Source organism: Trachymyrmex cornetzi, unplaced genomic scaffold (assembly GCF_001594075.2).
Source record: "Trachymyrmex cornetzi isolate Tcor2-1 unplaced genomic scaffold, Tcor1.1 scaffold131, whole genome shotgun sequence".
Lineage (NCBI taxonomy): Eukaryota > Metazoa > Arthropoda > Insecta > Hymenoptera > Formicidae > Trachymyrmex > Trachymyrmex cornetzi.
This window is the reverse complement of record NW_017295884.1, coordinates 1,363,759-1,390,431: the sequence shown is the minus strand read 5'-3', so window position 1 is coordinate 1,390,431 and position 26,673 is coordinate 1,363,759. Positions and strand designations below refer to the sequence as shown.

At 33.1% G+C, this 26,673-nt stretch overlaps 1 protein-coding gene across 2 annotated transcripts in view; it reads right to left on the bottom strand.

Moving 5' to 3' along the window:
• Window positions 1-26,673, bottom strand: part of LOC108770740 (uncharacterized) — a 310,951-nt gene that overhangs the window by 273,386 nt on the left and 10,892 nt on the right. The window lies entirely within an intron of this gene.

Here is a 26,673-nt window from a genome sequence, read left to right as displayed (position 1 = left end):
AATCGAAGTGACATATCATAGTATTTATATTCTGATTCTAGATACATGTGTTTATCTGAGTCAAACTGTCGTTATTATCACTGACCTTCTTCAAATTTAAAAGAGCAACGTATGATTCTGGAAACTTAACTGCGTCAGTCTGTTTATCGAGTCCACATATTTGTTTCTTTATATATATCATTTCAGAAGTTAATCTTCTGTAAAAGGAATCTTCTCTATCAAGGATTTGTAAATCTTATCCAGGATTTGTAAATTATCCCAATTAAAACTGTGATTATGTTGATAATGATGTTCGTACAACACGGAGCACACATTACGGTTTTTTAAATCACTCTAATGCTCTTTAATTCTAGTGTGTAATTTCCGTTTTGTCTGGCCGACGTATGAGGCTTCACAATCAGAACACTGAATTTTATAAACTAAATTCATATTCTCCAGATTCTTCTGAAACCACTGATATTCCAATGAAAGAATTTATAACTGCCATTTCATTAATTATGAACTCTACGTATTTCGTATTTAACGATCAATTTTATAAGCAAATTTTTGGATTGCCAATGGGCTCTCCTCTCTCTCCAGTTTTAGCAAATATTGTTGTACATGACTTAGAAAAAGAGATACTCTGGTTTAAATATTCAAGTTCCTATATATTTTAGATATGTTGATGATATCTTAATAGCATTATCATTCGACGAAATTGATAATGTACTGAAATCTTTTAATAGCTACCACGATAGAATACAATTTTCTGTAGATAGAGGAACGCATAATTCTGTTAATTTTCTTGACGTCATTGTCTCAAATAAAGATGGGTTTTTATCATTCAATAACTATAGAAAACCAACGTATTCAGGTCGATTTTTAAATTATAATTCAAGTCATCCAATACAACACAAAATGGGTGTCATTGTTGGATTGTTTGACAGAATACTTTTTTTATCACATCCACATTATCACAAACAGAACATAGAAGAATTGGTTAACATATTACTAATTAATGGATATCCACTGAATAAAATATTTTCTACTATCAATTCACGAATTAAAAAACTTTCTGAAAGAAAAAATTTGTATTTTAATGGTTTGCCTCAAGATAGCGTTAATAATAGTTACAACAATTACTTTACAATTCCATACATTCAGAATGTATCGGAGAAATTTAAAACTATTGCAAATACTATTAATTGTAAAATTAATAGTTGTAATTAATAATTAATTGTAAAATTTCTTATAAACCAATAAACAATTTAAAATCTATTATTACTCTTAGTAAAGACAAACTAAAGAAAGTGGAGAATATGAATTTAGTTTATAAAATTCAGTGTTCTGATTGTGAAGCCTCATACGTCGGTCAGACAAAACGGAAATTACACACTAGAATTAAAGAGCATCAGAGTGATTTCAAAAAACGTAATGTGTGCTCCGTTTTGTACGAACATCATTATCAACATAATCACAGTTTTAATTGGGATGATTTACAAATCCTTGATAGAGAAGATTCCTTTTACAGAAGATTAACTTCTGAAATGATACATATAAAGAAACAAATATGTGGACTCGATAAGCAGACTGACGCAGTTAAGTTTCCAGAATCATACGTTGCTCTTTTAAATTTGAAGAAGGTCAGTGATAATAACGACAGTTTGACTCAGATAAACACATGTATCTAGAATCAGAATATAAATACTATGATATGTCACTTCGATTTCAGTACGGGTAGTCGCTCGATGTATAAAGATCTCACAGAGTTATTATTAAATTGATATAATCCGTTTGCGGATGATTGTGTATTGTGTAATTAATGAATCAATTTTGACGAAGGTATAACATTAATGACTATCAAAACTGTTATAATTTAAATTGATAACATTTTGTGTGTTTTTTATTTTTTCTTGAATTGATAGTATTTGGCAATAATGTCGTTAAATGTGAATTCAAAGAGAAATTGGATCCTGCAATGCCATCACTGGATAAGCATATTTTTCTCGCAAGGATATACGTCAATGTAACACAATTAACATCAATATGGAAATAATCAAGTATTGTACAAAATGAAAGGAGAACAACATTTTATTGCGGTTTACGTTAAAATAATTTCTACCTAGATCAAGATAAGCACCTATTAATGTAATATAGTCATAACTTTTGATGCATCATTATGAACAGATAATTTTACGTTGTATTGATAAAGGTCTAATATAGACCGAAACGTCTACATTTATTATTTAAAATATATAGAGATTATAAAATATAATCTGTCTCGCTACTGTCTTCCAGCGTACGTGGAATAAGCCGTATATATATTTCTTTTGTCATATAAATTTTATATCATTATTGGCATAAAATTATGTGATGCATGTGGCGAAAATTTGGCACAAAGATAATGTATGCATAATCGAACATATTTAAATAAAAAAAAAAACATTAACTTAACTTCTGTTCACAAAAACAAATTTTTATATAGATAGAAAATTCAATCATTTCAATAAAAACATCCATTTAGAATACAAATATACCACCGCATATTTTTCCCCGTTCGTTTAACATCGGAGACGAATATTTACAAATCCCTGTTAAATTTAATTATCGTAAAATTGCTTATGGCATTTTTTACTTTATACTGTGTTATTCAATATGTGCACAAGCGGTAAACTAATCAATTGCAGTTTCCGTTTACAATTGTTATTCAAGGAGCGCCGGTGCGACGAAATTATTTTCACTGATTTGCAACAGAAATTGTCCGAGATTTGGAGATGCAATTTGGATGATACCAGCCGTTTCAGTTAGGCAATCACGGAACGGGCACTGTAATTGTCGAAGTTCGATTCGAATAGTAAAGGAATATCCGACTGGACAATCAGGCTTGTATCGTCGTTATAGCATCGTACGTAAACATGAATGTCAATAATCAGTTGTCAAACTATTTTATCGTTATTAAACAAGGTAATATATAGCAAGAGTAGGTCATAAAACCGACGTTATAACATCGTAAATATCGAATTTAATATACCGGCGATGAATCGCCGAGAGAGCGTCGTTTATGCAAATTTCAAGAAAATAATGTCTAACGTTGTCCAGCTAGTTTGCTAGTTTTAGAACGCTCAAGTTCACGCGTTGAAAAAAGGCTCAGTCGCGGATTTAATAATAATCCCTTTAGCCATTAAAATAATCCTCTCGCCGGATGTGGTCCGTGGTTTGGCATTATCGAAAATAAAAACGCTTTCAAAAAAAGCTATAGTAACGTATTATTCCATTTCATTCAAATTTCGTTTGCGGTTTATAAACGTTAACTATTATTAATATCTTTTTTAAGCTCCCGCTCATTTATCAAACTATATTCCGAAATGTGAATAAAAGCATTTCTGCGAATATCCGGTTATCGCGCACTACTTTTTCGATTAAATACACATCTCGGCGGTTAGTAACCAATTATCCAGATTACACAGCGGTGTCGAGAGCCTCGTGAAAATCGGGTCGTCTATGGGCACGCGAAGATCGAGTTTATATCGATCGTGTTCTACCGGACGAAATAAATGCGTGCAGTTATCGCACGTGTGCATGTGCGTGGGCGGGTGCGTGTACGCGCGAGCGTGCACCCCGGTAATTATTCTTGCAGCATTCGTGATAGCGGATTCTCCATAAATATTCTCATGAGTGCAAATAGTAGAATCGACCCCGATCTACGGGAATACATGCGATCGTACGTGCTGCCGCGTCCAATTGTGGCGTACGTTTAAAGACTGATAGCGAAGGGGTTAATTTTAATTTCCACCTATAACAGTCGTATGCACATCTCTCGTGCTATAAACGAGGTCATGCGGCTTATCGGATGTAATTTAATCGCGACGCTAGTACCAGATCTTCCGCATTTGTACAAATTGATCACGTGTAATTTTTAGCGTTTCTTTTTTTTTTTATCAGTTTTATGGGAATTCGTTCGTATTACGCGTATATATCTGTACATTCGCGACAAAATAAAGAATAAAATTCTATCGTTTATTTGCATCGGTGAAGCTTCATTTACATGAAGCCCTTCATTAATCGTGCGTAAAATATCGTTTACATGTCACGTTGTACGCATCGTGAAATCGCTATTTATTCGCAACGAATATTGAATGTGATGGTACTTGCGACTGGGAGGAAGAGAATCACGATCTTTTATGACTGTCGACGATTATCGGGACACGGAACTACGATTGTCAACTGCGATTCAAATCCCATTGATCCAACCGCGTACTTACCAGTCCCTATTGGGTAAACGAGTGCGAAAAGTATCGGCGAGCCGATAAACGGATTTTATTGGAAATAAAACTTCGCGACGGTCAACTATAAACTTCCGTTGTCTGTCCCGCGAATAATACCGTCGGCGGACGCGACCGGTATCGATCGTTGGCGCGCCTGCGATACCTGTGCGGGCGTTAAAATTAAATTACACTCGCTCCGGGAGACACCCGCCAAGAAGTATGGGCTAGCTTTTTCAAATGGCGCAGAAAATCAATGCAGAGCTTCCTCTCTGTCTCCGGCCACTGGCATCGGTTCGCGTTCAACCGACAATCGATGCAAATCGAATCTTTGCCGGGCGTTATCGTGCAACACAGTCAGCAATTCCACGCGGTCGTTAATTCTCTTTCGAGGATAGGATTTTTCAGCAGATTCAGATGAAAATCATTGAGACAATTAACGCGCGAAAGGATCCATTGCTAATTGATCTATGAGATTCCCCGAGAGAGTTGTAAAAAATATACAATATAATTCCTACATAATTATACGCGGTAAAAAAGAAAATGTTAATTTTAACATTTTTTACACGTCCCAGGAGATCCACTCTAAATTTTAAGTTAAAGTAACTCATTCGTCTTGTGTTATTTATTAACGAACTAGTAATGTTAAACAATTGACACAATACTTTACATTTATATTTGTTATTTTGACTTTAGGGATGATTTAAAACTAACATATAAAATAAGTAGAGTACATAGAAGAGTAGTTGCAGTAACTCGTAAGAAAATGTTAATAAAACATTTTTGTTCGTATAATGTGAATGAAAAAATTCTTAGATATTAAATGGACTTTGAGATATATAGATTAATTGAAACAATTGTATTAAAAAAACTCAAAATAATATTCCATTTTTAATTGACATACGCAATTGTTAAGTTGGAAAGGTGACATGAATCTAACACACATCAAAATGTTACAAAAATAACAACATATCAGTTGTATGTTGATTTTACATTGAAGTAATGATCGAAATGTGGTAACACAAGAAAAATTCTACGTATGGACGCATGATTTTTTACTGTGTAGACTCTGTGAGTTGCATGATACCGTATTGGCGATAATTTAGCGAGCGACGCAATATACTTGAAGCAACCGCGATCGTGTGTATCTTGTGTAATGTTTGAGTGGCAAAAATAATTTTACTGCGTATGCAATTCATCTCCTACGACTAGAACGAATTCCGATGTTCGTGATTCGGTGCGCCATGTTCCGCGAGAATTTACGGGCCGGGCATAAAACACTCCTTGTAAACGGGTACGTAATCGCGCCCGCCGGCCACTGCAATAATTATTACGGACGACGACGGCCGCCGTTTTGTGGTAAACGGGCTTTGCGACTGGCATACCCGTTACAGCGTATATTCGCGGCTCACGGGGGGGCGTGTAGCGTCGTAGATCATTATTTAGCATAGCTTTCTCGACGATAGCCAAGATGGAAAATGGCGAGCGATAATTTCGAAAAAGCGCAAATGGCATCGACATTATATATGCATGCAGGGGGAGGAGCAGGGACGCTTATTCTTCTTAAATTTTGGCAAGAGGAAATCCCGAGTCGAAATTTTGCTCTTACTTTGAACCTTTAGGACGTATGTATACATAATCTTAGTTTTAGAACATATATACATAATATATATACATAAATCGTTCTATAGACTTTAAAGTCTATAGAATCTAAAGATTTATAATTAGGACGTACGTAGACTCTAGAGATTTATAATAGATTCTAATCTAATAAATTGAGCTCCTACGTTGAGTCTGTAAATGACAGTTATTGGAAAATTTCCTATTTTTAGGTTTAAAAGAAGTTTTCTAAATGGAAGCTGTAGATTAAGTAATATTATAAGAGGTCTAATTTAATTGTTCACGTATCAAAAGGTTTATAAGGTTTAATTGAGGTTGAAAGAGATTCAAAATAGAACTTCAATTTCAACTCGAGATAATTAAATTATGCGAATCATTGGCTGCAGAGAAAGCAACTTTACAAGTATCGTAAAATTCTTTAATATGATTGGTTTATACATCTTAGATCTAATAAAAAATTAAGAAAAGATCACTGATAATTCCTTACTTAGACTCTTCAATAGGTACGCTGTAGCAGCGATTTTCCGACGACAAAAACTTATCCAGCTTTTTTACTGTTAGCAATACACCATTTTTATTATTGGATACGACATTAAAAGATTTCAAAAAAAAGCACACAGCTTTTTTCTGATTATTATAATTTGAATAATTTTCATAATTCTATTCATTGCCACAAGACTTCTCAATCTTGAGATAATTCAACTGAATGGAATGATGGCTGCCACTTTCTTGCCCAGCCATGAGAAAAAATATATTTATTTCTAGAATACTGAGGATGGCCCGAATTGGAGCCGAAACGTCTGTCTGAGGATTTTTTAAAAGTATTACTTATAATAAAATTTTTTCTATTCTGCATGAACTACCGCAGTTGTGACTCTCATTAGCCCAATATTGTTTATACTTTTTGACATTCTCGAGAGTTATAATTTAAGTTTAAATTTATTAATTTTCATAATGTACATTCTCTCAAGGTATAAAAAAATTAAAAAAGAGGAATTTAAAGAATCGGAATTAGCAAAGGTGTTAAAAGAAGCCGAAACTTTTTTTCTATAGCAATATGAAACGTACGCTTGTATATTTCCTTAGCTCAATCGTATACGACGAATATCAAGGTCTTTTAGTAAGCAAAAGATGAAAACCTGGTTACCAACAATATCGGAAAATCACTTCAAAGGACTATATATGCTAAATGTGCACAGAAAACGATGCTCGTAAAAAGAAAGAAGCTGGAAGAAGAAATATTAAGAAAGTTCGCTGAAATTCTGGCTTTAATACCTATATTAACATAGGTATATTTTAATCAATTTTGTGTAAAGGTTTTTTGCTCCTCCCTGACTGAAATCCTGCGTATATCCAGGAGTGAAACCAGACGCTACCTATAGTGACTTCGTCACGTACGCGTATCAGTGTCATGGTTTTCTAGGTTTGACCCCAAGACTGCTGCCACGACAAGGATTTATTATCATCGATGTGCGGCAACGACGTAAAATGTGATGAATCGTATTCTCTTCCGCGTCACGTGACGCCGCCACAGGACGCGCAGCACGGCTTTCTAATACGTTTTAATTAATCGTTGCTCGATTAATTTATCATTGCGTCGCACGTCCCTCGACTGGCGGAATTTAATGTGCCCGGCAGCTTTATTATTTTTGGAAAGCCAGGACTGCGAAAGAGGAAGATCAGATAGCCGTAGCCATATTTAAGACGTTATATGAGAGCATGACGGAATTTCCCGCGCAAACATTTACTTTGGCGCCTAATTACAGAGTTATTTGAGATTGAGGCTATATTGAAACTGCGCACACATGAAGACATAGTGAATAGAATATAGTCGATTAATAGACGATCTCTTCATTTTAAAGAAGCTTATTTGAAACTTTGTAAATATATTGTAAAAATGGAGACCATGAAAAAAATGATTACATATATACGTTACGTTACATACGAGAATATTGAAAAAATATGTTTAAAAAATATATCAAAAAAAATTTTATAAATATATTGCAAAATAGATCTAGTAGTAACCAAATGAAATTGGTTGAATGAAATAATTTGAATAAAATATTCGATTAATGTAACCAAAAATAATTTGATTTTTTTAAATATTTAGTAATTATTACATTGAGAGAAAATGTACTAAATTTTAATAAGTATTTGTTCAAAATATAAATAATGCCAATTAAATATTTTTTAATTATATATATATAATAGTATGGCTCAATAAAATCAAAACAATACAATTAAAAAAAGGGCTACACGAGCCAAAAACATTAACTTTAATATTTAAATTACACACACATGTTTCGACACTGTTTGTGTCATTTTTAATATACAATAATAATAAATTTAGTTACGAACGATTTACATATTAACAGTTGAACGATTTTTAACATTAAATTTACTCTGCTTTCCTTCAGACCATCCCTCTTATATATTAGTCGCCAAAGGTGGTAGGCCAAGCGTTATATAATTTAGCAATCATTTATGTGAAGTAGTGGATATTATCAGAACATATAAATCTTAAATTAAGTCATCCTATTTTATTACAATAGGTGTCGATTCAATCGTAGTCAATTTCATCAAACAACATGAAAATTTGTAAGCGTTTGATGAAATTGACTGCGATTGAATTGACACCTATTGTAATAAAACAGGATGACTTAATTTAAGATTTATATGTTCTGATAATATCCACTTTTTTTTCTCATCCACTCATCAATACTTCACATAAATGATTGCTAAATTGTATGACGCTTGGCCTATCACCTTTGGCGACTAATATATATAAGAGGGATGATCTGAAAGAAAGCAGAGTAAATTTAATGTCAAAAATCGTTCAACTGTTAATATGTAAATCGTTCATAATTAAATTTATTATTATTGTACATTGAAAATGACACAAACGGTGTCGAAACATATTTGTGTAGTTTAAATATTAAAGTTAATGTTTTTGGCTCGTAGCCCTTCTTTTAATTATATTGTTTTAAATATTTTTAGTAAATGTAAACATATTTATTTAATGTACAAACCATTAATTTAATTTAATTATTAATTATTATTGTTTATTTAGCAAATACTTATTTTTTGTAAATAATGTTAAATTAGTACTATTCAAATAATTATTTATCAAAATCTGGTACATATTTCTTCCTTAATGTACTAAATGTTGGTTATTATTATGTTTGGTAATACTAAATATTTAAAAAAGTCGGAAGTCATTTTTTATTATATTAATCGAATATTTGATTAAAATTATTTTACTTAATTTGTAACCACCAGACTTTTTCAGTGTGTAGAATTCGTTAATGAATTGGGTAAAAAGTTCATCGACTGGATAAAAGCGAGTAAACACCACACTCCCATTCGTGACTCACGCAGTGAGTAATTGCTATGAATAAGCGATCCGCGATTACATGTCCGACTATTGTTCCAGGTAATAGTCGCGTGTGCTTTAATATGCCGTCTTTTACTATGTAGCAAAATAACTGCCAGTGAGATTTGAATGTTAATTGTCAGCATGTAAATCACTCAGAGAAATTAAGAGCAGTCAAATAAGATTATTAATTAGAGAAAAGCCGACTGCATTTAATATGTCACATCGAAATACAGGCAGACGTGTACATATTATTTCAGCTAATAGGCTTTGCCTATATTATTATTCAATATATTCATTAAGTAATTTAACTTTTGTTTACTTCAATTAAGAAATAATATCATATATCGCTTCCTTATTTTAAAAGTGACACAGCTAAAAAAATAATGAGTTAATTGGTAAACATTAATTTATCAATCATTAAAAGTAAACTGAACTTTGTCAAAAAACATTAAAATTGTCGAATCAAAATTTAAAAAGAGTGATATCAAAAAAAACTTTAAAGTCGTTACAATTCAAAGAGGATGGTTTTTAAGGGTAGTAAAACAAAAATGACATTTATTTATATCAAATATATATTCTCTTTGCTGATATTGTTTGATTATTCAACTATTTTTTGTCAAGTTGAAAAATAATTTTTCGCCTTTTTTGGAAAATTTAATTTTGTTAGTTGTGTCACTTTGGAAATAAGAGAATAATAAGTATATATGTGTGTTAATTTTCTATAATATTATGGAAACTAATTATATATTCTTATAATACCTCAAGAAAATCTCCTCCTTTGGTTATGCTCTGAAAAGTTTAATTTAGTTCAGAAGCTTATATATATATAGTATACATTGTACATCCTTGCTACATTATCTGATATATTATACTATATTATAATATTAAAAATAGTGTTAGCTGCGTGGATTAAGGACATTCTACCAGGTGCATACGCGTGATCTAAAAGGTATTGTTTGGATCATATGAGCATGATGAGACATATACTTAGATATTAACGTACAAGCAACATGGGCATGGATAACGCGACGTACAATGTTTATTAATATTTACCCACGTGTCATACAGGTCGCTAGGATTGGTATGGCGTATTATGCTTATATTAAATATTTAATACTTTAATCGCGCGGTAGCGCTGGGAAAAGAATTTTGCAGGTGCGAATATGTACACGTGTCTGTGTGCGTGCGTGTCGGAAGTTAAAAGGATCGAAATGCTGCGAGGAAAAAAATTTTTTTTAATCGAACGCTCCTATTGCCCGACGTCGGTGACTAATTAATGAAAATTTTAGTCCCCTTCCCATTCCATTTCGAGCGACGGTAACGAATTAAAGAGTTTAGCATCGTCGGCGGCCAAATATAACGCAATATGATTAATTAACTCGCAGTGCAAGCCGGTAGCATCGCGGATTCGCGTTCCATCACCTGCTTTTGTGTCTCCGCCGAATGTTGCTCTCTTTTCTTTCGCAGTTAATCCGACGACAAAGCGTCTTTTACAATCTACGCTTTTATAACGCGATTGCGGCATTGAAAAGTCAGACGCGAACGTCGACTTGTCGGATTCTATCGTCGTTCGAAGAAAAAAACTTGAACAATAATAATAAATATCGATACGCACAATTCATATAGTTATATGGACTGATGCTATGATAATTATTGAGATCATTGCTGAATGATAATTAATCATTTATCTGCAATCTGGGTTTTTTTTGTACAAACGCACTCTCAAATTTCTTCAAAATTAAGAAGAGTGGAGTCCGATTTTCCTGTCTAAAATATTTGAGAAAAATTATTTCATAATAGAGACGCTGAAAAGTAACCTAGAATTTTTTCAAGCCTATAACGGTAAAAAAAACTCAAATCAAACAAAGAAAAGATTCAAATTGCAAAACAGAGGGAATAAAAATATGATTGCGAACAGAAAATTAATTAAAAGAGTGCCGGTTTTTCCTTTACCATTATTCTTTAAAATAAAATGAAATAATCTTGAGCTCTGCATGTGTGTGAGCAGAAAGTCATACGCTTATGTTTGTACTGGAAAAGAATTCCGTCTACGCGTATCTGTTCCTCAAAATTTTTCACCGTCGAACGCGACGTCGCGGACCGCTTTTAACCAGATTTTATCAACGTATTCTCCAAGTAAATGTAAAAAATGTCGAAACTGACGATATGCGATTACTTACTAGTTTTGCGGCACGGCGGTGTCTGGAAATATGAGAACCCCGGCGTGCGTAGTAATAATTCATGCCCCCGTCATTTTTGCTCTCGGCTCCCACTCCTTCTGCGTAATATTACGCTACCGTACGCTGCGCTAGCAGGCAAGATTTTCTATTCTACGTGTTCATCCATCATCGTCCGTGCTACCGGCATGCTGTCTCGATACGGCCTCCGTTGCGGTTGCGACTTAGCAGTCATATACCGCCTCCGCGATGTTCGGAATCATTTCTCGAGGATAATGCTGCCATCCGTAAGCAGTTTAAAAGTCGTTTAAAATAGTTTATGTTATACAACCCGCGACTAACTGATCGAAAGCTACTTGCTCAAGAATGCCCTTTAATGACTTTTCTGCGTACATTTATTCAGTAAAACGATGTTATTTCCTACCACAATGCTGAATTTAAGTATTCATAATTAGTTTTATAAAATTGTATAAGTAACTAGTATTACAAAGTCATTAGAACAAAAAAAGTACTGAAAGTTATAAAAACGTGGTTAAAATATATAAATGTAGTAATGATAAAAGAACTTCGTACTAATTATATATAAAAAAATTAGATTTTAATGAAATAAGTTAGTTTTCTATTCACATATGACGTAGTAATCAAAAGATGTCACAAGGTTTAATAATTTTTACTATAGTTTATCAAAGATCCTTTATAAACACAAGTTTTACACCTTTGACGCTTATCATCATAGCTTAAAATCCATTATTGAGTCTTGAATCTATGACATCTTTTGTTCGCCACATTATACGCTACATCATATGTGAAAACTAATTTAATTTCACGATCCGATTTTCTACGTAATTAATGCAGGATCCTTTGATGATAAAGAATATTAATATTATTGCATTAGTTGTATATATAACTAATTGAAATACGTATAATTTAATGAAATTGTTATAATTATTAAATTCTTTCAATTTAGACCGGCGTAAATATATAACTATTAAATAGTAATCAAATAGCAAAATAATTATATATGTATATATAATAATTTTATAATAATTGTATATATTAATAACATGGATTTGTTATAATAATAATTTTTTTTAAATTTAAATAAACATTTATCTATAAAATTAATCGTTTTATCATACACATTGTGGAACTCTATCAAAAATACACTTTTCAAACTGATTGTTCTTCTAAATTATTATTTGTTTAATTTGATAAATATACAATCTACTTTATTCTTTATTAATAAATTTATTTCTCTTCAATCTTCTGAATTACTGCTATTATTTATTTCTTTAAATGCGGATAATCTGCTTGGGATTGTCTCGGAAGAAAATTAATACGCGCATTTAAAGTACCTCCCATTTTCTCCTCCTTTTCTCGGAGAAGTTAACAACGATTTCTCGTAAAGTAGATTGACCGAATAAAGCAGACTTACCGCAAACAGGCGGGCCGTGAACGTCGTCAAGAATTCTACGAACCGATGAATCATTTACTCGTCTCTCGATCATTTCAAAGATGGCAGGTAGAACTGGAGATGATTGGCAAGTATTAGTAACGAATACGACGGACGCCGTAGACGCGTCGAAACAGCAATGACGTCATATCAACTGAGATCGGGCGACGCGCCGCGCGAACAAATTAAAGTCGTATTAACGACGAGTACCATGACGAACCTAACGCACTTGATATCTCCACGTAATTTGTTCAACGAATTAAACAATCTTTCACGTGACATTTCCGACAAGCTGCAAATTGCGTAAAATTTAGCGAATATCGAACAAGCGAGGCGGCGAAGCGACGCGACTCATCGACTATAACACGCCTTCCTCACTAACAGGCGAAGTTGGTTCGTATTCGATTCCACTGCAAGTTCAGAAGGGTAAGAAATGTGACTCATCGCGTCGGTAATTACGCACGATGTGCGCTCTACATTATTATTAATATTAACGTTACGTAATTTATGCAATATTAATAATTAATAATAAAGTATTAAAATATATAATTATTAATGTAATATTTAATATAATATAATAGTTACAATATACATTAATATAATATAATATAATATAGTGCTATTTAATAAATATAGAAAGTACTTCATATTATTGTATATTTTATATACACATACATAGAATGTAATATTTTTAAAATTATAAATAAAATTCTGTTATTAAATCCTAAAAATTATATATATATGGTATTATCTAACCATCAGAAGTTTATATCATCCATCCAACTTATTTATCGTGTACAGCGAGTGCAAAAATTATTATCAAAATTTTTATAAAAAAGGTCTTATATTTGTAGAAAATATATTAGTTAAAATTTTTATTGAAAACCATTTGAAATGATTACATTCTGTCCTAATATAAATAAGAAGGGTTCGTATGATCAGGATTTTAGAAACTAATATTTAAACTGTACGAATACTGTTTGTGCGTCCAATAACACAATTTTTCATTTTCGCTTATTTTTAAGATAACGTATTTTAACTGTTACATATTTTTTAGATAAAATAATTTTTACCTAAACTTTTGAGAAATATACAATTTATTTTATTTTTTGTTAATAAATTGCTTACTAATGTTAACTTTTTAAGAATAAGGTTCTTTTAAAGGGTATCTCCACACAAATATTGCACTCACTATATGTAAACAAGAGACAAGAACGCTAAGGCGCGAAATCCTGGATTGTCGAGACAGAAAGTGTAATTAATAAAGTATTAAAATTATATAACTATAAATAATATAATATAATAATATTAATAATATATAAACATAACAATTATTATTATTATTATTTTATATATATACACATATATGAGATACAATATTTATAAAATTATAAATCAGATTTTATTCCCGAAATCTCAACTACAAATCGTTTAACCATTAGCCTAGAAGTTCATATCATTTATTCGTCTTACTTGTCACGTATGTGTAAGCAAGAGAGACAATGTTAAAACGCGAAATCCTGGATTCTCGAGACAGAGGGTCGTGCAATTTTATTCCCGAGCGTGGCATTAACGCCTTAAATCGAAACGGATTTGCTTACAGATTGCGCAAGCAAATTCCAGTAGTTCGTATTTCCCTGTTCTGCTTTTCTCCCACTTCCTTTTTATTTCTTTGTTCACGTATAAAAGGGTGAGTAATTTAATATTTAAAATAAGTGCGACACAGAGAAGTAGAAAAACAGTTCTTAACAATCTCCGACGGCATACTCAAGGCAAGGTAAAATAATTAATTCTAATTCCTTCGACTATGCTCATTTATACAGACTCCAGCTATAGTTTTCTAGCAACAATATGATAATTTCTTTGCAAATAGATAGTAGCGAGAATAATTAAATTTTTAATTGTACGCGTCGATTTGTCGTGTAGTCACATCTGCGTGTCTAATTATAAAATATTAACATATAAAATACAATACAATATTAATTAATCCTTGTAAGTACATACGATTGGGTCATTCGTGTCTGTGCATTTCTTTTCTTTGAAATATTAGGTACAACTAGAAATTAGTTATAACATTTATATACAATTTTTTTTAATGTATAACCTTACAAATATTTTCTAAAAAATATTAAAGTATATTGTTCTCTTATTTCAAAAGTGGCACAACTAAAAAAAGTTTCTCAAAATAGCAAATCTATTTTTTCATTTGACAGAAAATTATTGACTGATTAATAAATAATCGGCAAAAAGAATATGTTCTTAATAGCGATGCACCGGATATCCACAAATTATCCGATATCCGGTATTATCCGGCATTTTTCTACTTTTCGACCGGATAGCCGGATATCACTATTATCGGGGAGGTATAATTCTGGTTTAAATTTGATATCATTAAATTGTTAATTTTTTCTTATACAAATGTCCTAGAAATAAGTATGCATATTCATGATGCTATAATATCTTATATATATTATTGCAAAATTACAATCTTTTTCCCTCTTGGCCTTTTTTTTTTTAAAGTCACTTTCTCAGAATCCGGTCAAATATCCGAAAAATGTCGGATATCCGCCTTGAAGAAATTGCTTTCTCGGATATCCGATCGGATACTGGATATCCGATGTTACATTCTGCCCGGATATCCGGTATCCGATAATTTTACGATCCGGTGCATCCGGTTCTTAATATGATCAAATGTCATTTTTGCCATTTTCATTTCATAACTACCCTTTTTGAGTTATGATGTTTTGATTTTTTTATAAAGTTAAGTTTATTTATTTTTTATGGTTAAAAGGGTAATGATTACCTAACTCATTCATGATAACAACTTAAAAGTCACATTTTTTAGATGTGTCACTTTTGAAGTACAGGAACGAATATGTAAGAATTACGTAATAATTTTTATATTCTTGTAAAAGTAGTGAAAATTAATTCAAGACGTGAACGGTCCATGCGTAAATTAATATTATATTATTAATAATTATTTTAATACTTTATATTAACATCAATTATTAATATTATTTGTACGTAGTGAAGGATCGGAAAATCATGTACACTAAGGAACAAAACATTATATTCATCAGTTATGCATATATTATACTAATATTGTAGAATATAATACTCTAACAAAAAATCTATAATACGTACAGTTTTTGCGTAAAGCAGGAATAAAATACATTTTGATGCAAAAAATAGAAACAGAAGGATTGTATCGAATAAAACATTTTTACTCGAAACATTTTTATTCTAATTGCAGGTGAATTTTCCGTATCCAAGTAATGCAAATTACGTTGATTGAAATTTATCGCGACTCTGACAATCGCGCGTGAATTGAATCACTTAGAAAATGCAGCCCCATGTTCACAATGGTAGTGGTGATGGCTTCTGCGACTCGGTCGTTATCCCAGTTCACGCGGAAGGGTGCATACAAAATTAATTTCTTGCGCGTGTGTACGCCAACCGTTATCGATCGATGACCGAGGCCCAGGAACGACAACAAAGTGCGTCGAAACAACGTGTACCCTCCCGATAAATTATAAAAGACCTGGGGCCCCTATTCTCTAACTCTTGACGACAGCAGCAATGTCGTTACATCGTTGCTGTCATTAAGAGTTGTGCAGATTTTATACATGATAAAAAAAGTTGCGCGACGACAATATATAACGACACCGACACTGTCAATAAGAATTACAAAATAAAGGCTCTGCCGCAAAATGACGCTAAACGACTATATTCCGTGACTGAACGGTGAAAATACGAAGTACGACTTCACTTGTTAGAAAAATAATAATCGCGCTGGCCAAAAGCGCGAGATGTTTTAATTTTAAGTATAATATCAAAATGTCTTACGACTTGAATGCTGCAGCTAAAAAGAAACGAGAAAGTTTTAATTAATCTGGTTGCAATCACTGATCGTTACAAGTTTGTGGAAAAGCACAGCAGGCAATAAAAGTTTTAAGTCTACATTGTTAATGCTAATATTATTGCTCTCAGTTTATTTTAGTCAATAAAATTATGAGAGCTTAATAAAAATGCGAAGATACGTGTCAGAGTTAAATTAGCGTAACTCGATTTGTTGGAAGGTGAATTCACGACTCTGAGTTATTCGTATTGTTATCATGCTTCTGAGACGACGCGGAGGGATGAACGCGTCTACGAGGGATAAACGCGAAATTACAGCGTCTCGCCCCTGGAGACGTAGAAAAAATGATTATGAATATTTCAATAAACCGTATCTCCCTGAGGAGGATTACGACACGACATGACAGTTTTACATCATCTATCGTAGTCTTTGTTGAGGATCCTAAGCCATGCAGATGGATGGCCCCTTGAAATATCACACTGCAGCGGCAGAGCTTGAAAATTCAGCGAATCAGATTTGACAGATACGTATTAAATCCTTTCATTCCCTATCGTACCGCGAATTTTTTTCGAACTCTATCGAATTAAACAAAGCTCGTCCGTAAAAGCACGTATAATGAAGACACGCAAATGTATCATTATCGTATTTTAAATATTTCATTAATTTAATTTCATTGCAAATACATTTCAAATATATATTGTTATTTACCGATATTGACATAGGTCTCCTAAAGTGACACCCCCTTATTTCTCAGAAACTAACTATTGCACTTTATTAATACTAATAAAATCATGATCTGTTCAGCTAATTAAAGAAGTACAAACTCATAATTCACATATTTTTGGCTTATTTCTATACCAAATCAGCTAAAAACAAATCCTGTGAATTCGAGAAGAAAATTCTCACGGTGTTCTTCTGCAAATTGCGTAATTAAAATAATAGTGACTGTATTATTGATAATATTATGTCATTTTAAATGTTTATAGTTTCATAAATCAGTTTTCTTTACAGAATAGGATATATCTTTATTTATAGAATAGGAATGTTGGAATTATTGCCTACTATGTCAGTTTTGGAGCCCATTTTGTCAGACGCTCATTTTTGCATAACTTACGAAAAACTTAATTATTGCAAAATTACAAACAGTATTATAAAAATTGCTTATACTATCTGATAGAAGACACTTTTTACTCTGTATTTATGTTTTTGAAGTTGTATTTTTATCTTTTGTTTGAGAAATATTATCTAAAAACAAAGTGATATGTCGGTATCGGTGACCTTTCCCTATATATATAGAATTATCAGGATAGTAATATCGTTGCGATAAATGTAAGTAAAAAGCGTAAAAATTTCTATTTCTCAAAAATATATAGTTTTCAATATGCTTTTATGTGCGTAGAAAATGGGGTTTGCGTCATTTTGTCCGTGTGAGCAAAAAAAAACATGGCCCATAACTCGTATGGTTGAACCGACTTTATCTATCGGATAACGATAAAATGTTCTATTTACTTTTTTTACATCAAGATAGATTTAATTTTTCCATGCGTAAAAAGCGGGAAAAAATGCAAACCACTTTTTGTTTACGTCGTGCGTGATAGAATTTTTATTACGATTTAACCTAACATCGCCAATATTACGTAGTTTCGCGTTATCGCCTCGACAATATCGAGGAAGATTCTGAATCAACTAACGCTTTGTCGGCTTAAGATGTTCAGACGCAAAATGTTGTGTTCGTGGAAACAGCGGCGTTAAAGTAGATCGCCGAGTGTACTTTACCCAAGGTAGCTGAAATCTTATGAAACAGTACGAAACGTGTAAACAGCGAAATACATTTTGTAAGTAGTAGAATAATACTATTGTCGAGAAGTTGTGAGACTTATTACGCGATGGCGTGCTTATTGTTACAATTTTGCAAGATAGGAAAATTCTGTCAGAATATCACACTGTCTACTCTGATACGCTTGGGAGATTTTAATGTAATGATAAAGGAATTAGAAGAGAGAGAGGATGAATGGCATAATTGGTAAAACTTCCAAATTTTACTTATTTATTGCGAAATACAACGTTACTCATGAAAGCGAACTGACGTTTTAACAAAACTAACACGTTTTCTTCTGCATAAAAATCGTCCATACATTCAAGAGAAAAGAGCATAATATTATCTATTATTAATTTTTCCAAAATATTTTCGAACATTAAAATCATATATTACAAAAACGTGTTACGAACGGCTATGAACCAAAAAACAGCATCAAATTGTAAAATAAAAGAAACAAATTTAATTATTATCAGAAATTAGAACAAAATTAATAACATACGTCATTTCGAGCCCGATCGGGTCACCCTCAATGTTACACGAAAACATATTTAAAAATGTATCAACTAATAACATATATTAAATTTGTTATTCGGTCGGGGGTTCGAAACGACGTATGTTATTAATTTTGTTTTAGTTTCTGATAATTAAATTTGTTTCTTTTATTTTACAATTTGATGTTGTTTTTTTGGTTCATAGCAACTTCGTAACATGTTTTTATAATTTTATTATTGAATCATATATATATTACAGTTTCATCCGTGATAGAATTCATTTCGAACATCGTAGTAAATCTACATTCCTTTATGATACTTACGAGGGAGAAAAAAAAATAAAATGTCTCTCGATCCTTGATGTAGGAAGTCGATTTAGGACACGAGTAATCCTCTTTCCTCAACTCGTCTTTTTCGCAGGTTCTCCGGTCATTTAGAGCAGCGGCGTACAGGATTGCACGGACCGACATTGCCGTTCACAATGTCGGCGATGAGGGCCGCAAGTTTCGTTACAGAGGGTTGGAATGGTTTTGGGTTCATGCGATCGTGGCTGGATTTCCAATTTACGAAATTGCCCGTGAGATCGTGCGTTTATGAGCCGAGATAAACGACAGGCCGAGTATCCGATACATCGCGAATCCTCGTTCACTCTTGGATCACAGATCGACACCTTTTCCCTTGTCCCACGTTCATAAACTGCTCGTCATTTCTGAAGTGGTTGCTTGTCTCATGTCTCGAGAAAGGTGACCATCATCTCGCCAATGATCCACACAAACGCGTCACATCCAAAGCGAACAGCCCATGCTATCGATCTATTCTCAAACACGCGGCAAATAGGTACCTTCAGTAATGTCACGTCCACGCTGTTCACCCGCTAATTTCACGTTTCGCGTGAAAACGTTCGTCACAGTCTATTAAGCACGTCGCGTTGTGCGATATGTTTGAAAGATTCGTCGGACAAATTGCGTCCGGGAAACTCAATATCCCGCCACTCCGGTAGATACTCGAGACAAATCTAGATCGCTAAAACACGTAAATGCACTTGGCGATTATGGAAGGAGAAGGGGTCGCTAACCCTTAGATGGTCTTCAGAAACGTCATATTCGTGGTAGGAGTTTATCGATCGATCCTCTTGTATACACGGCACATCTATGAGCGCGCACACATATATAAGGCTTCTGTTCTTCGAGAATATCCAATAAATATTGAATTGTTTAAACCATGAATAATATACGTGCCGGAAAAGGACTTGGAAAATAAATCCTCGGGCAAGTTAATTAAATTCCAATAAATTAGCGATATCAAACGAGAAGAGTTTGATTTCGACGTTTTTATCTCGTCGTAGAATCACGTTGCACGAGCGTATCGTATAAAATAATATCGTAAAAGCTTTGTTTCACGACAACAACACAGCTGGCGATGCGATCGATTCGTTGTTCATTTGAAAAAATCGGTTGTATATACATTGTTGATCAAGCTGAAAATGATACGCTAACGAGACACTCGTAAAAATCTCGTATGTTTTGAGGAAGCGAAACTGTGAAAAATGCACGGTTCACTAACAGAGACGGAAGCATCCGATAAACAATTTGGCAAATTGGCTCGCTCTGGATTTATCGACGTTGACGCTAATAGCGCTACCAGTTTGTAATTTGGTAATGGAACGGTTCGATAACGAGTTCGTGAGCAGATTTCGAAAACTATCAAATATAGAGTTCGTATTGGCTACGAATATAAAACCGCGGATACAGGTTGACTATTCAATTCCACGATTTCATATTTTTAATATTGTGAATTGCGATAATGCGTGGCGTTAACACACATTTCATTAATGTCGCGTATATTCCATAACGTAAATTTCGCACGTCTGTGTGCGAGAGCACATCCGTTATCGCGTTTGTGTAATGTCGCATACGGCCTGAAATGAGATGCATTTTCCAGCTTTTCGCTTTGATTTCATTTTCTCACGTAAATTTAGTTGCTACACGTCGATGCTATCAACAACTTAAATAATATTCAATTTATGTCATGGAAATACGCGTTCGTATGGAATCGATCGCGCCTCATAGGCATGTGACACTATACATCCGATCACCTTTACGTAAATGTCGCTTTCAGCTGTCGTGGATACAAAAGTTCTAATTGAGTCTTCATCCCGGACTCTCTAACTTCCATTCTCAAGTTTCCGCGCCCATCCCTTGAAGGGATTCAGAAATTTGACGAGTGAAAAACGTGCGGCGAGGCTCAATGGCTCTTTGTTGTCTGCATGTCTAGTTGAGAAGGGATGAAACGAATTTGAACCTCGAACTTTTTTTGGCTTCCATTAGCCAGCCTTGTTATAGCGTACCCTCGTTCGATCCCCTTTTACATTCTCTCTACCAGCTCTTCGTACTACCACCAGATAACGCTAATGTGGCCACTAGATTGTAGAAACCCGTGCATTTATTATGCACTTATTGCTCATACAAAACAAACTTTTTATAGACGCATATTGCTTTATGCCACTTCATATCACGAATAAATTATATTAATCGTATGAGATATATTAATTAAATTTTTCATTTTGCCTGTACTTTACATATTATCTATATTCATATTTTATAAAGTGAAGTGAGAAATTAAGCTTTAAAAATATTTTTTTTAATTATATTGAAAAGTACAAGAATAAAATGTTCGTGATGTAAGCAATATTGTGAAATAAAGTTTATCTTCACGTCTAGGCAAAAATCTAGAAAACAGAGCCAGCTTTTCCTTTATACAAGTTACCGTTTCACTCACCTTGACGATAATTGGCTTGCCAATTAAAACTTCTCGCTGTTAGTGGGATCAGTCTGTGTGTGTAAATTTACTTTCAATTTCTATAAAAATATCTCAATCATACAATCTCACTTATGCAACTCACACAATTAGTATTCGCAAATATCTCAAAGCGAGTTCTGCAAATTACATTACAAATTATATTGCAACTATCACAATTATATCTTTGTAATGTGAAAACTACCACGTGCAATAGTTTCTAAATTATATTTCTTTTTAATCCTAGAACAATATCGATGTGTAAATTTTACGTTAAATGATTGAGCGTTAAATTATTCAATGGTTATTATTAAACCAGGTTTAATCTGGTTAAAAACTAAAACAAGCAGGAACATACTTTTAAAAATTTTGTCCGTTATATATCACTTCGGACCTCCCTGAGGGTTTATAACATTATAACAGAGAATGGCATGACAAGTGGTTTCAATTTTTAAGCAGTTATTACGTATTTTATTTATGTGAATAGACACACGCACACACAATTGAACTGCATTCTCTACATAATTTCAATAAATTTACTAGTGTGCTTATTGTTTAATAATTAAGCTGTTTGTGTTTATAAAGGTCCAGATTAAAAATATAGTATCAACTTCTTAATACAAGCATGGAAGAGGCAGTAAGGACCACAGCCAGTCGATATACTATTAAAAATACCAGTAGATTGGAAAGACAACAAACATACACTGAGAAAAAAATGCTGTTGATTCAATTAAAGTCTATATTACGGGCTGTCACTGAGATAAGTGATTAATTCATTTATATTTTTATCGACATAAAGGCATAAATTATTATTTCAATAATCAAGGCTTTTATGTCAATAAAAATATATATGAATTAATCACTTATCTTAGTGACAGCCCGTAATATAGACTTTAATTGAATCAACAGCATTTTTTTCTCAGTGTAGTCAACATACATCTATCAAGGTGTCAAGGACTGAAATGATGAGATTAAAAATACTTTGTTCCTAAAGTGTGAAATGTATGAAAAACTATAGTACTATATTAATCAAGATACTATATTAATCATAGTCTATTTCCTTGTATGTAAAATTTACGTGTTAATAATAATACCGTATTACTCACAATATCGATGGCGTTCTAAGGTTGAGTTACCACACTTAGAAATTTTTATTATTATTCTTTTAATATTGCATTAATAAGAAATAGCGTAGCGTAATTTTTTTCTATCGATTTTACTTACAAACGTAATTCTTTGTTACACATATCTATTAATCGCTCTATTGACACAAATTAATCGTATCTTAAACGTCGCCCCCATAAAAAAAACAGTTTTTGATATCCTCGATCATCCGACTTCATCATCCTGGAAGATCTATTCCCTGTACATAATTTATTCACGTCTCTTCAACACATACAGGCATTTTTTCCACATCTAACGCTACGCGCAAATGTACAACCTCTCTATATGGATCTACATGAAGCACGGGCATCCATCATTCACGTTGCGAACTATAAGAAAGCCTTTTGTATGTACCTGCAAACCCATTCTCATCAACGTATCAGCCTTCGATCGTCATTAATGTCGGGCTTGTCAGACATGTCAAAGTATTCCTTTCGTCATTCGTCAGCCGCTACATTTTATGTTTGCCGAATATGCATGTATTTTGTGTCAGAGAGAATTCATCGAAATGTCTCTTTTGACGTGCCGTTCATTTCATATTTTCGAGCTGTCAATCACAATCGATTAAGAGCGAAATTTAACTTTCAAAGTAATAACATATCGAATTTAACATAATGACAGTTCTAGAAAAAGCAGCCTGAAATTTATGAAACATGTTTCTCATGCGAGATCAGTTGAAAGCGGTAATATGTATATTTCAATAAGCATAAATATAATATACTGAAAAAGTGATTAACCTGTAAAATGGATATTTCGTAAGTATATTTATTTAACCATTGCAGTTCTCCCTTTGACAGCGCGATGTTAAGATAAAATATTAAAACTGATTTCGCAAAATATATACTTTGCGAAAAACATATTGATTAATTTCTGCAGTGAATAAAAATTATACGAAAGACGAGAATTTATGATTCTATAATCATAATGATACCAATGTTGCATAAACTCGTACATAAATATGTAAAAATATTAGCAGAAAGTTAATATACTGAGTTCCGCCGAATAATATTAAATGGAAGAATCCCAATATGTGAACTACTCTATATGAAAAGGCAGAAGCTATAAACGTGCAAACGAACAAGATGAACATTCCGTAATACTTGTAAAGTGCGGCGAAGTGTAGAAAATGAGGGTCGCATACAGAGGTGCGTTATAAAGATGCACTAATATCGTGATATAAACGTTCGCACGTTACAAGCACTGCCGACTTCGTACTACGGTGTAACGTTCGTAGTAACTTTCTTCAGTTGTCAGAGCTATTTTACGGTGGAAATGCGTCAGTATTAGCACTCGGCTATATTAATTTTAATAACGATATTAATAACGTCGCTTAACATTTCTCTAAATCTAATAGTGCTTATTAATAATAGATTATTGCTGCATTTATCGATAATAAATCGTTACGATTTTAAAAACAAAATTTCTCTAAATTTAACGAGAATAGTAATGTGTAACTTTTGTAAATACACAACCAACTAAAATGTGTAGTCTGATTTAATTACTCGTGTTACAAAATTCGTTAGAATGCAAAACATGGTTACGATCAAACAATATTTGTGTATCGCGAACTTGACTCTGATGTAGCATAGTAATCACATCTGCCTCTCAAACTAGACAACCCCACGGCCTCGCAAATTGCCAAACGCGGCATCTCGCAGGAATCCCAAGGGGCTTATTAAATCTAATCAGGCCAATTTTGTACGCGTCTTATTCCCTCGTGAGACATTGTCGGCGTTCGTTCCGTTTCTACGCCGATCTCTTTGCTGGATTAACACGTCGCGATTACACTTTCGGCGTATTAAAGTCAACTAGCGTGTCGCCTTCTTCAGATGTCGAGCTTTTCTCTACGTCTGAGATTGAGAGCGGTACTTAAGCTTCCTGTACTGATTAACAGCGGAGTTAACGAGGATCAAAATGCTAATAAAATATACCTGAAATACGTACCCGAATAGATGACAGAGAAGCTTGAATGTGCCATTTTCTATTTAAAAACTGCTTAAGACTGTCAAGACTGCCAATTAAATAATTTAAATAAATAAGTTTAAGTGCATCATAATTTTTAATATTAGTAATCAAAGAGATGTCTGCCAATAATTTATTGGCGAATTTATTTGAAATCAATTTATTTTTTACTTTAATAGAAATATAAAGTATTAGGTGTATAAATTAATTCGGTGCCTTTATCGATGACTTTATCGAGTCAAAACCAAGTTTCTTCCACGAGGGCTTTCGTCAGTTGCCCGAAAGATGATGTATAAAGTCATCGAAAACAATGAAGATTATTTCGAATATTAAACATGTACTTGTCTTTATATCAGTAACTTTGAATTATGAAAAAAAGGCACTGAATTAATTTGTACACTTAATATAAAGAAGGTACAAGATAACAATAAGACATAATTTATTCTTGAAATTGTTACAAATCTGTGAAAATACTGTTTGGTCGTTAAATACACGATAAAATCGCGACGGTCGAAATCGCGAATACAAGTCGAAATAGCGCGGGCGATTAAAATCCTACGTGGCGCCGTAAAACATCTATACTCGCCGATAAAAGTCAGTAGATGCAAGTCAGTGTTCTTGCAGAGGATGGAGTGAAGCGATTCGGAAGATATACTGCCACTAAATATCTTTGGCCCTCGAAACTGGCAGAGAACTTCCACATTATCTCGCACGAAAAGTTTCACGTACCTATTCCGAGAGCATGAATTACAATCCATTAAGGCTCGCGTGTTACGCAGTATCGGCCGAAAATGGAGGAAAAAGCAGGGTGACCGTTGTTTAAAAGTGTATCAAGTGTATCAGATTAGATAACGTAATAAAAATAGATTGCCCATTCCTATGAAATTATTGAGGATCGCGTTTATAAAATTTGCGTCCAAGGGCTTGTGATCTTCGAGCGCCGCAATCTAGCTTTCTTTTCTCTTCAACTTAATGAAGAGCTTCTTTTGCACAGTTTTGATTAGATTCACAAATACACTGACAAGATATTATTAATCCTTCTGAGGACCGGCATGTTTTTGATTGACATTTTTATTTTAAGGGCTAAAATTTTTTTGTCATTGTCATGGGGTCGAGTGGCGAAAAAGGTGATGCCACTGTCGAGTTTCTAAAAGGACCTCCTCCAAAGGTTAATAGTATCTTCTTAATGACAAAAAAAATGTTATTAATCATATTTTGTTAAGAAGGCAGCAAAGTACGTATAGGTACTGTTAACAACAATCGCTATCGATTTCGTTTCGAGAGACGATTTGAACCGGATTATTTAAATTACCTAATTCCTCCATTTTTTTTAAAGTGCTTTTAACGCTTTAACGCCCTATAGGATTTTAGTCTTAAAAGCCTATGATAATCAGAAAATGGTTATGATAACCAGAAATTCTGTTTAGCCTCACTAAAATGCCATTCTGATTAGATCTTTGTGTTTGTTTAATCAGAACATTTTTCTCAGTGTAAACATGCTACTGAAGTTTTTCAAAAAGTTCACTATTTAGAAAGAGTGAGCTTCAATCCCCCCTCCCCCTTTCTCTTTCTCTCTCTGTCTCACTCTTTTATTGTTATTTTTATTATTATTTTTCTTATTTTTTTATGTATATTAAAGTTAAGTTTATATTACAGTATTTTATTGTTTCTTTTTTTATATTCGTGGTAAATTTAAATGTTTATATGCTTGAAGG